Source organism: Bubalus bubalis, chromosome 10, assembly GCF_019923935.1.
Source record: "Bubalus bubalis isolate 160015118507 breed Murrah chromosome 10, NDDB_SH_1, whole genome shotgun sequence".
NCBI classification, from domain to species: domain Eukaryota; kingdom Metazoa; phylum Chordata; class Mammalia; order Artiodactyla; family Bovidae; genus Bubalus; species Bubalus bubalis.
In genome coordinates this window covers 65289817-65301871 of record NC_059166.1, presented here as the reverse complement: position 1 = coordinate 65301871, position 12055 = coordinate 65289817, and the positions used below count along the sequence as shown (strand labels likewise).

General features: G+C 37.5%; 1 protein-coding gene across 1 annotated transcript in view; it reads right to left on the bottom strand.

The window, feature by feature from the left end:
• LOC102415513 (iroquois-class homeodomain protein IRX-5) overlaps positions 1 to 12055 on the bottom strand; it is a 55538-nt gene that overhangs the window by 24030 nt on the left and 19453 nt on the right. The window lies entirely within an intron of this gene.

Below are 12055 nucleotides of genomic sequence, written 5' to 3'. Positions count from 1 at the left end.
ATGGTCCCAGTGAATTGTGGAACAACATTAAGGAGTATAATTCAGAAGCAGAAGGAAGAGACTGGCAGAAAAAAATATTTGAAGAAATTATGATTGAAATATTCCCACAATAGATGAGAACCATTAACTCATAGATCGAAGAAATGCAATAAACCCTGAGAGGGATAAACACAGGATCATCACACCAAGGAACATCATAATTAAGCTGCCATAAACCAATGATAAAGAGAAAATCTTAAGAGCAGTCAGAGGAAAAAAAAAAAGATACATTACATAGAGGGGAACAGAGATAAGAATGATTACCAATTTTTCATCAGAAAGAAAGTAAGCCAGAAGACAAGTGTTGAAAGCAAACAGATATGCAAATAAAAACATCATCAACTTAGAATTCTTTATACAGAAAATGTAACTTTGAAAATGAAAACAAAAGAAAGAACCTTCCTGACAAAAGTGAGAGAATCTGTCACCAGCAGACCTGGACTGTAAAAAATTGTAAAGAAAATTCTTCAGGTTGAAGAAAGCAATATCAGATGGAAAAGTGATTGCACACAAAGGAATGAACACTGGAAATTACATATACATACATATATATAAATATAAAAATAAAATAAATTTTAGGGAATTCCCTGGTGGTCCCATGGTTAGGGCTTTGTGTTTTCACTGCCAGGGCCTGGGTTCAATCCCTGTTTGGGGAACTAAGATACCACAAGCTGTGTGGTGGGGCCAAAAAATAAAATAAATTTTAAAAAGACTATTGACTATGTAAAACAAAATATTTAGAGTGTATTGTGGGTGTATAAAATATATGTAGAAGTAAAACATCTGGCAACAAAAACAAAGTATTGGAAGGGAGAAATGGAAGTATACTATTGTAAGGTGAGTAGTATATTATTATTTAAAGGTAGATTGTGGTAAGTTAAAGACATGTGTCGTAACCCTTAAAAAGCTAAAAGAGCCATAACTAATAAACAATAGAGACGATAAAATGATTTAAAATAGTCAAATATCTCAAAAGAAGGCAGGAAAAGAAAAAAGAACTTGGAATAGATGGAATAAGTAGAAAGCAAACAGCAAGAGAGCAGACTTAAAACAACCATATCAATAATTACAGTAGCTATAAATGGACTGCTGTTGCTGCTGCTGCTAAGTCGCTTCAGTCATGTCCGACTCTGTGCGACCCCATAGACGGCAGCCCACCAGGCTTCCCCGCCTCTGGGATTCTCCAGGCAAGAACACTGGAGTGGGTTGCCATTTCCTTCTCCAATGCATGAAAGTGAAAAGTGAAAGTGAAGTCGCTCAGTCCTGTCCAACTCCCAGTGACCCCATGGACCGCAGCCTACCAGGCTCCTCCATCCATGGGACTGACTCTTCAGGCAAGAGTACTGGAGTGGGGTGCCATTGAATTCTCCGATAAATGGACTAGGCACATCAATTAAAAGGCAGAGAAATCTGACTGGATAATAAAGCAAGGCCTAACTATATACTGCATATGAGAAACACATTTTAAACATAGAGATAGATTAAAAGTAAAAGGATTTAAAAAGATACACAATATAAACACTAATTAAAAGAAAACTGAAATGGCTATATTAACATTAAACAAAGTAGACTTTAGAGGGACAAAGAATATTACCAAAAATAAACAGGGACATTTCATAATAACAAAAGAGTCAATCATTAGAAACATTTATAACAATTCTAAATATGCATTCAGCTAATAATAGAGCTTTAAAATACAAGAAATAAAAACTAATCCAAACAAAGGGACATACAGACAAATTCACAGACAGAGATTTCAGCTCCTCTTTGATCAATAAAGTAATTGATAGAACAAAGAGAAAATCAGCAGAGATATAAATGACTTTTATAATACAATCAGCCAACTTAGTCTAATTGACATTTATAGAATACTATCTAAAAACTTCAGGATACACATTTCTTTTCAAGTGCACAAAGAAAATGCACCAAGAAAAGCTGTTTGCTGGGCCTCAGAGCAAGTTCCAAAAAAACCCCAAATGACTGAAATTTCAAAAATATGATTTCTGACCATAAAATGAAATTAGAATACAATATATGTGCAAATCCCCAAATATCTAGACATTAAATAACAATTTTATTTTTTTTTCATAGTTTATTTTTATTTTTTATTTTTTAAATTTTATTTTTAAACTTTTCATAATTATATTAGTTTTGCCAAATATCAAAATGAATCCGCCACAGGTATACAGGTGTTCCCCATCCTGAACCCTCCTCCCTCCTCCCTCCCCATACCATCCCTCTGGGTCGTCCCAGTGCACTAGCCCCAAGCATCCAGTATCGTGCATCGAACCTGGACTGGCAACTCGTTTCATACATGATATTTTACATGTTTCAATGCCATTCTCCCAAATCTTCCCACCCTCTCCCTCTCCCACAGAGTCCATACGACTGTTCTATAGATCAGTGTCTCTTTTGCTGTCTCGTACACAGGGTTATTGTTACCATCTTTCTAAATTCCATATATATGCGTTAGTATACTGTATTGGTGTTTTTCTTTCTGGCTTACTTCACTCTGTATAATAGGCTCCAGTTTCATCCACCTCATTAGAACTGATTCAAATGTATTCTTTTTAATGGCTGAGTAATACTCCATTGTGTATATGTACCACAGCTTTCTTATCCATTCGTCTGCTGATGGACATCTAGGTTGCTTCCATGTCCTGGCTATTATAAACAGTGCTGCGATGAACACTGGGGTACACGTGTCTCTTTCCCTTCTGGTTTCCTCAGTGTGTATGCCCAGCAGTGGGATTGCTGGATCATAAGGCAGTTCTATTTCCAGTTTTTTAAGGAATCTCCACACTGTTTTCCATAGTGGCTGTACTAGTTTGCATTCCCACCAACAGTGTAAGAGAGTTCCCTTTTCTCCACACCCTCTCCAGCATTAAATAACATTTTTAAATAGCCCATAGGTAAAATAAGAAATTACAAGAAAGTATTTTGAACTAAATATACAATATACCAAAATTTGTGCAGTACACAAAAGCAGTGCTTACAGGGTAATTGATAGCAGATCATCTTTGATTAGGGATCATAAAGAATAAATACTTGAATGTCTGAATTGAATTAAAAAAAATTTTAAAGCAGCAAGCTATTGAAAGATACAAGAGTTCAAAAGAAATTAAGATACATGCATTTTTTTCACAGTATATTTCTCTTCAAGTATACGAGAGTCCCATGATTGTTCTATAGGAAAAAAAGGATCTATGAGACCCAAATGAAGCTAAAAATATCTTAAAATAATGTCTGTAAAATAGAATTGGTGAGATAGACTTAAAAAATTTAGTCAGCATGACTAATATTCCCATGTCATTTTCTAGTTACACTCTCATAAAGACAGATTCACTCAACAAGTTATTGTTGAGCATTTACTACATTCTAGGAATATACTAGGAATACGAGAAGGAGGTAAAAAGGAAAAGAGTCCCAAGCACTCATGGATTTTCCTTGGGAGCGGGGCAGACAGATGATAAATGACAATTAACAGGTAAAAATACACAGTATTTCACCACACGGAATAGTGAAAAACAGAGCAGGGAAAGTGGTGGTGTTGGGGGGAGCTGTAATTTTAAAGAGTGAACAGGAAAGTTTATATTGAGAAGGTGATATTTGAGGAACGATCCAAAGAAAGTAAGGGAACAAGCCACGCTGGTCCAAGTGTTATGAGTGTGTCTGGTGTTGGAGGGAAGAAGAGGTCCATGTGGCTGGTGCAGGAGGAGCCCAGAGAGAGAAGCTGGAGATTTAGTTAGAGGTGAAAGACAAGAAAAACCAAATAAGGCTTTGAAAGCCTTGCCAGGGACTTTAGCTTTTACCCTCAGTGAGCTCTGGAGGGTTTTGGGCAAAGGAGTAGCAAGATCTTGGATTTTTCTGGCTATTGAGATGAGTAGAGTTTGAAGGGGAGCAGGGGTTGAAAGAAGGAGACCACTTAGGAGGCTACTGCAAGAATCCAGGAAGAGTGCAGAGAGTTGCTTCCAACAAAGTGGTAGCAATTTATGCAAAGAGAAATGGTCCAGCAGAGAGGGCAGGAATCATGATGCAGAAGAGAAGGGAAGATTGCTGATTCACTGTCTTTGAGTAGGAGGGAAGGGATAGGATCTAGTGCACAAGCTGAAGAGATACATTGGAACATTTCATTCATAGTAACAGGAAGAAAGGAAGAGAATATGCCCAGAAACTGGTGGGTGATGGTGTTGGGATCTGTGGATATTCTTCTCTGATTACTCCTATTTCTCAGGGAAACAAGACACAAGGGCCGAAAAGGAAGAGGGGAAGGAGGTATTGGTGACTGCAGGAGGAGAAAATATGCAACAGTGAATTAGGAGAGTAAAAGAATGAATAGATTCGATTTGCCCTGGTTGGTCTTCTCCACTCAAGATACATTTGAAACAGTTCTCTAAACATTTTGCCCCTGAATCTATGTACATGAAGAAAACATAATTTGGAAGCCAAATAATTATCAATGTCTATCTATATTATCCATATTCTATTCTGGAGAGAGAATGAAAATTCTGCCTGCTAGTAAGGGTAGAGATGCCTTAGAAATATATAGCTCAATGTGAATGAAATGCTGGCAGATTTGTAGCTTTCTTTTATTTTTGCAGATTAAGGTTCTCTGTTTTGAATTCCTTCTTTATTACAAGAATACTTTCAAAAGAGAATCAGCACATCATAAATTTAAATGCAGTTATTATGTGTACTTCCCATTTACTCTAAAATTACAGCTGAAGTAAAAACTTATAGGAAGAAATTAATGCCAAAGAGGGAAAAATACTTACTTAAGAGGCTGGAATGTTTGAATTTTTTCCAAAAGATCATTAAGTTTTCTAATGACCAACTGACACGGAAAGCTTAGGAAAGATAAGTGAGTTTTTTTTCATACCCTGCAGATACCAGCTAACAAAATCATCTGAAATAAATAAGGGTGTAAGTTGTGTCATAAACATGCTGAAATTATAAATCTGTAAATCCTCTGATGGAGTGACAAGGAGACTAATTATCATTTTGTATTTCGTCTATTGATGCAACTCAGGAAAGACGCAAAGCAAGTCTGTTGTTTTACAAGACATGAGCAGTATGTTGGCTCTCCTAAAACATCTGCTTCTTCTAAAACTCTGTATTTGAGAAAAAAAGAATTCATACCTAAATCACAACATTATTGGACTACACTTACATGTATATGTATTTCCAGAATCTAAACCTGTAAATGTCTCATCATCCCAAATTCTCCCAATTCACAATCTTTACCTGTCCATACTCCAAAATAGGAACCTCCTGCACCTCCAACATGCTGATCCAAAGGACAGCTGTCTTTACAATGGATGCATTTTAAACAATGTTGTAATGGGTTTTCATTTGTATGTGGGGGGATGGCAGATGATCATTTAAGAAAATTAGGTCCCTTCTGGGACTTCCCTGGTGGTTCAAATACTAAAGAATTCGCCTGAAATGCAGGAGAGCTGGGTTCAATCCCTGGGTTGGGAAGGTCCCCTGGAGAAGTGAATGGCAACCCACTCCAGTATTCTTGCCTGGAGAATTTCATGGACAGAGGAGCCCGGCGAGCTACAGCCCATGGGGTTGCAAAAAGTTGGACACAACTGATAGTATAAGGCCACTTACAATAATTACTGCTCAAGTTAGGCAATAAGATTAAAAAAAAAAATTAGGAATTTAAAAGCCAACAAGTCTCAAAACACTCTGTTTTTTTGGTATGAATGAGGCCAAATTAACCAAATTACCTTGCTGGTTCCTAAGCAAACATTTCTAAAAATCTTGTTCCAATTACTTTTAAAGATAAAGACAGGGGCAAGTAGTTACAATTCCTAAGGTAGAACTATTTATTCCGCTTAGTTCAGTTTTGGTTTTGAATAGCTTCAGGCAGTTTTTCACTCTTGGGCAAGGCCCATCCAGCCATTCTCAGGTAGGTTTGACTTTTTCCAGATGGGCAACTTAAAAAATATTGGTTGAAAATGAGTAATACAGATGTTCAGATTAGATTCAGCCCATGATCACAAGGGCCTTTGGGTCTGTGCATGTCATGAGGGAAGCCTGCCCTCTGAAGCTGCTTCTCTACAGGATAAGAATGCATAACAAAGCCACCCGATTTAAAGAAACAGTACATTATTAATGGTTGAAATATGAAAGGGGGGAATCAGATTTTAACTTAAAAAAAAAATTGTAAAGGGCTAGTTATATTTTCAGCCCATGCTACCACTTGAAGTAATGAGAATTTTCGTAACTCCCTGAAATGCTTTATTGTTTATCCTAAATTTATCTTTTCATTCTCTCACAGAAAGGAAATGTAACAAAGAACAAATTTCAGTCATAATGCCCTGATATAAGATACTCCTGATAAATAAGTTTTAAAAAATAACTGCTGAAGTGAGCTTCTTGTTTTATTCATAGCTTTTAATCATCTCAGCAGTTCCTGTCCCTCATTTGCACACATAATTGAAGGTTGGCTGTGCTATACCCCAAATTTCATTCTGCTATCATCAACTGTGTTCAAACTTCCAAAGTTTCTCAGGTTTAAATTTCCTTGCTTTCTGATAAATAGTGTATCTATTTTGTGTAAAAGAAAAGGGAGAACATGCCTTATATGGATTATTTAAGTACACAGCTAATCCTAAAGCCTTATTTGCATCACTGATAGCAAACAGAAGCTGTAAAAGCTGGGGCAACTTGGGGCCAGACCAAGTAAGCCCTCTTTGTGTAGTTTGTTAGATCTTCCTCAGGAAAATGGAATCTGTGCTGGCCTCTACCTCTGTGTCTGAGAAACACTCTATCCACATGTCTTATGGGTGCCGGTATAGCCCATTACCATCATTCTTAGCTTCTCAAAAGTAGGTGTTCACCTTAATTGTTTGCCCATTATGTAATACTCACAGATACTAAGTACTGAATACATTTTTGTCAAATAGATAAATAATTCCATAAGATACAGGGTCTGAACTTGATGACCTCAAGGTTTCTTTCCTGATCTAAAATTCTATAATTTCTATTTGTCTCAGCCTCTACCTAAAGATTTTAAGAAATCCTAAGGATGTTAACTTAATGAATAATATACAAAAGTTGCCAATTTGGTCATTAATGAGGTTTTAATCCTTTTCCTGAATTATGGTAGTGATTTAAGACCCAGAGTGAAGGAACAATCTTGTTAATAGTTATTCTAGATCAGTGCTGTCCAATAAAAATATAATACGAGCCAAAAAATACAAACCACAAATGTAATTTAAAATATTCTGGTAGCCACATTAAAACAGTAAAAAGAAACAGGTGAAGTTAATTTTAATATATTACTTAACATCATATGTCTGAAAGTATCATTTCAACATGTAATTGATATAATTAAGATGTTTTAAGTTTTTGGTGTGTGTGTTAGGTCTTCAAAATCTGAGGTGTAATTTACACCTGTACACCTCAGTTTGGACTCACCACATTTCAAGTGCATGTGTGGTTGGTTAGTGGCTGTTTTTTTGACAACACAGTGTTATAGCCTGATATTCAAGTGCTCTAAGGACCAGGAGCTTGTGAGAAATGCAAATCCTTGGAATCAGAATCTGAACTTAACAGGTACTCCAGGTAATTTGTATGGATATCAAATTTGAGAAGGGAGTATCCAAGTTCTTTTTCCAGTGAAACCATGCTTTAGATATTTTTATAACTTTCACATTTTTCTTTTTTTTTTTTTTTTTGGCTGCATCATGTGGCATGAGAGATCTTAGCTCCCCAAACATGGATCAAACCCATGCCCCTTGCTCTGAAACACCAGGGAAGTCCTCACATTTCTAATTCGTATAATTTTTTTCATGTGTCATGCTCCCTGGTTGTCCCTCTCCCCATTTTTAAAGTAACATTTTTTTTTCCAGTTATAAAAGCATAACCTGTTTATATAGAAAAATTAGAAACTACAAATAAGAAAAAAAATCACTTGTCATTCCATTAGAGATAACTACTATTGACATTTTGGGTGTTTATCCTTCCAGTCTCTAAAATGTTGTTTATTGCTTAATTATGTAATACATAAATAAATTCTTATAAATAATTCAAACAATAACATATAAAATGAAGTCCCCTCAACTAATATCCCAAATGCAGTCCCCCTCCCCACCGCCAATCCATTCACCCGGTGAAAGACATTTGGGTTGTTTCCAGCTATGGGCAATTATGCATAAAGTTGCTATAAACATTGATTTTTGAGTTTTGGGGTATGTGGGAGACTACTTTCAGAAAACTTTTCAACTGGCTACACTGTACTTCAAAATTTGAATATATATGAATATATATTCACTCATTCATTCAACCAACAAATATTGAACGCTTTCTCTGTATTAGGCAATGGGAATATAGTGAACGCAGTGGTGGTCAGTGTTGGTCCCAATCCTCATAAAATTTGTTTTTAATCAAACCTCTGTTAATAGACATTTATTTCCAATTCCCCTATCATAAACAATGAGTTTTAAGATTTCAATTCAGTTATTACTGATCATCTGCTACCTACCCAAACTTTTCCTTGGAGTTTTCAAGGAAAAAAATGACCAACTGGGTAGTCATCTTGGTTGAGTCACCTAACTCTAACCACAGCACTGGTTAGAGGCTGGAGGAAGGAGGGAAAGCAGACACTAGCCTCAGGCAGCTGTTGCTAATTAACTCTAGGTTAATGTGGAGGATCTGGATAATACTTCATCTTCCTAGGCCATGGTTTTCAAACCTTGGTCCACACCAAGATCAGAATCTTGTTAAAGCACAGATTCCTGGACCCCACTTTGATTTAGTATGTCTGGGATGCGCTCATCAATTTGCATTTTTAACAAGTTCCCAGGTGAGGGTAACACTGCTGTTCCCAGGAACACACTTTGAGAACTGTCCTAAGCTATTTCTGGGAGTTTCTGAGCCTGATATCTTAAATGTGGACTCTCCATCAGTGGTTAGGAATTCAGAGATCTAGAAGTACCGTATCTTTTTTAAAAAATGTTTTTTTGATGTGGACCATTTTCAGTCATTCAATTTGTTACAATATTGCTTTTGCTGTTTTTGTTCTGGCTTTTTGGCAGTGAGGCAGGAGGGAGTTCAGCTCCTCTACCAGGGACTGAACCCGCACCTCCTGCACTGGAAGGTGAAATCTTAGCCACTGGACTGCCAGGGAAGTCCCTGGAAGTAGGTATCTTTGAAGTTACTGGAGAAGTTATTAATTAATGCAGAAGAAATGTCTGTGAGTCTAGAGGCTCCTCTGTGGCATCACCTGACAACTCTAGTTCCTTGGATTTGATTTGTTTTCCTCTTTACTATCTTCATGCAGACTTTGCTGTTATGCTGGTTGGCAGGGGAACCTGTCCTTTGGCACTCTCAGCACCACCAGTACGCACAGTTGAAGGGTTCTTTTGGAGCCCTGTCTTAGTATCAAGCTCCAGAATTTCCTCATCTGGGTTACAGGTGACTGCATTTCTAGCTGCAGGAACCTACTGAAAGCTGCAGGGCGTTTACCTGAGACTTCAGGTCGTGTCCACCTCTTTGCTCAGTAATGTCCAACTCTTTGCAAACATACGGGCTCTAGCCCTCCAGGCTCCTCTGTCCATGGAATTCTCTAGGCAAGAATACCAGAGCGGGTAGCCATTCCCTTCTCCTGGGGATCTTCCTGACCCAGGGATTGAACTTGGGTCTCCTGCGTTGCAGGCAGATTCTTTACCATCTGTGCCACCAGGGAGTGGGCAAGTTCAAATACGGAATTTGTGCGTTTAGTCCCCTTAGAACAGTTTGAATCCAGTTTCACCACTCACTGGCTCCATCTCTAGTTTTTGGAAAATTTCCTCATCTGTAAAACGAGAACTCCTAAATCCTTCAGTTACTGTGAGAACTAACACAGTAACATATGGAAAGTATTCAATACCTTGTTAGCTCAGTACAGGACACACTGTAGAACCCTCTTCATCTACTGGAAACATGGATTGGAGTGAAGTTGTGGTACATCGTGCTGTGGGACCTTCATCGGACTCATCACAAAGGACATGTGGATCTCTGTGTATATAAGGATACTGGCATTACTCCCTCTGGGAAAATGAGGCTCAGTAGTGTTGGGGGCCTGCCCTCAAGTCACTCACCAGCATGCACATGCTCTAGAGGGGATGTAAGATAGGGGCCTACAGAGCTGCCAGGATAAGAGCCTGGAAGAGTAGGAATATAAGGTCAGTTTGGAAGAGCGAGAGGACAAGTTGGTATGACAAAAGCATTGGAGCTCATCTTCCTGCTTTCATTCGTCATTCCCAGACACTCTAAAAGGTTACTATTACATGTATGTTCACTATAAACATTATTCCAACAAACTGACTTTAGCTTATCTACAGTTTAGTACCCAGGTTTATACTCCAGTTTTACATTTTAGTAGTCAGGAATCTTCGGAGAAGGCAATGGCACCCCACTCCAGTACTCTTGCCTGGAAAATCCCATGGATGGAGGAGCCTGGTGGGCTGCAGTCCATGGGGTCGCTAAGAGTTGGACACGACTGAGCGACTTCACTTTCACTTCTCACTTTCATGCATTGGAGAAGGAAATGGCAACCCACTCCAGTGTTCTTGCCTGGAGAATCCCAGGGACAAGGGAGCCTGGTGGGCTGCCATCTATGGGGTCGCACAGAGTCGGACACGACTGAAGCAACTTAGCAGCAGCAGCAGCAGCAGTCAGGAATCTTTTCCTGTTGTCTTAGGCATATCTCAGCCAGTAAAAATAATTTCCCTCTATGCCAGAAACTTAAAGAAGAAAATAACCAGAAGCCTTCCTTTAAAAAAGCCTGTAAAATGAAAACTTTAGATACAATAGAGTATTTGTGAAACTTTCTTTTTTAATAAAAAGTCCTTAGGAAAAAAAAGCACAAAAACAAACTCCACTTAGCAACGGAAACAGTAAATAATTTCAGAATGGAATGTACAGCGTGCACTCCCATCCCCCACCTCATACTCCTAGGGTCCTCTGAGTTCCTGGTGAAGACCCATCATGGATATGAATCTTCATTAAGGAGGACCTGACTCTCCTTCTCTACATCCATACTTAGAGGAAGGGAAGATGGGGGCGGGGGTGGTGTTCCCCAGGACTTCGACTGTAAAAGAAGTATTTTCTCACTGAAACGATGTTAAAAGTGATGTGTGGGCTTCCCTTAACTATGAATTAGATAATTACTGAGAGCTAGGCTGAAAAGCTAATAGCCATTTTTAGATTGTTTCTATGAGAAACACATCTGTAGGTCCCCAAATTGGCTAACAACCAACAAACATTTGAAATACAACCTGTTAAAGATGGGGAAATGATTGAACAATTTAAAAAATTTGATTTATACAAATTCTTTCAAGCATGGGGTAAGTCACAAACATTTCCTGAGTCCCTGAATATGCTACATTAACAAACATAGTCCTGTATTGACATCTCACTTAAAGCTCAGACATAACTTGCTTTAGTTTTGCATATGTCTGACATTTTTCGTAATAAAAATAAAATTTGTTTGAAAAATTTTAAAATAAAAATTACTGCATTCATTTAAAAAAAGACCCTTTCAAAAGTAAATTTCAAAAATCCCCAAGGGATCAACCTAGGGCAAAAATGAGAGATGATATAAGAACCCCTAAAAATAAGTAAAAACTTAAATTCTGAATTTCCTCCATAATATAGACAGCAAAGCAGCTATCAAAATATTGAAAACATTTGAAATAATGGACCTATTTTAAAACCTCCAAAATGTCTTATCACTATTGTTCATAATTAAGAAAGTCTTTTAAATGCTTAAGTAAAAAAATTCATTGAAATTGATGCAAAAAAAAGGAAAATGAAATTCATCTCTCAGTAAAGATACCTCTTTAAGATGTAGCTTGATAAGTCTACTAGACTTCCTAAAATGTAATTTTATTAAATTCAGAGTTAAAACATACACTCTTTAGATATCCACAGCCAACTAATAAATTTCTGATAACATCTTTCATATCTTTTAAAAAACCTACAATAGCATGATGTAAAAGAGAGCAATAATTATAGTAGA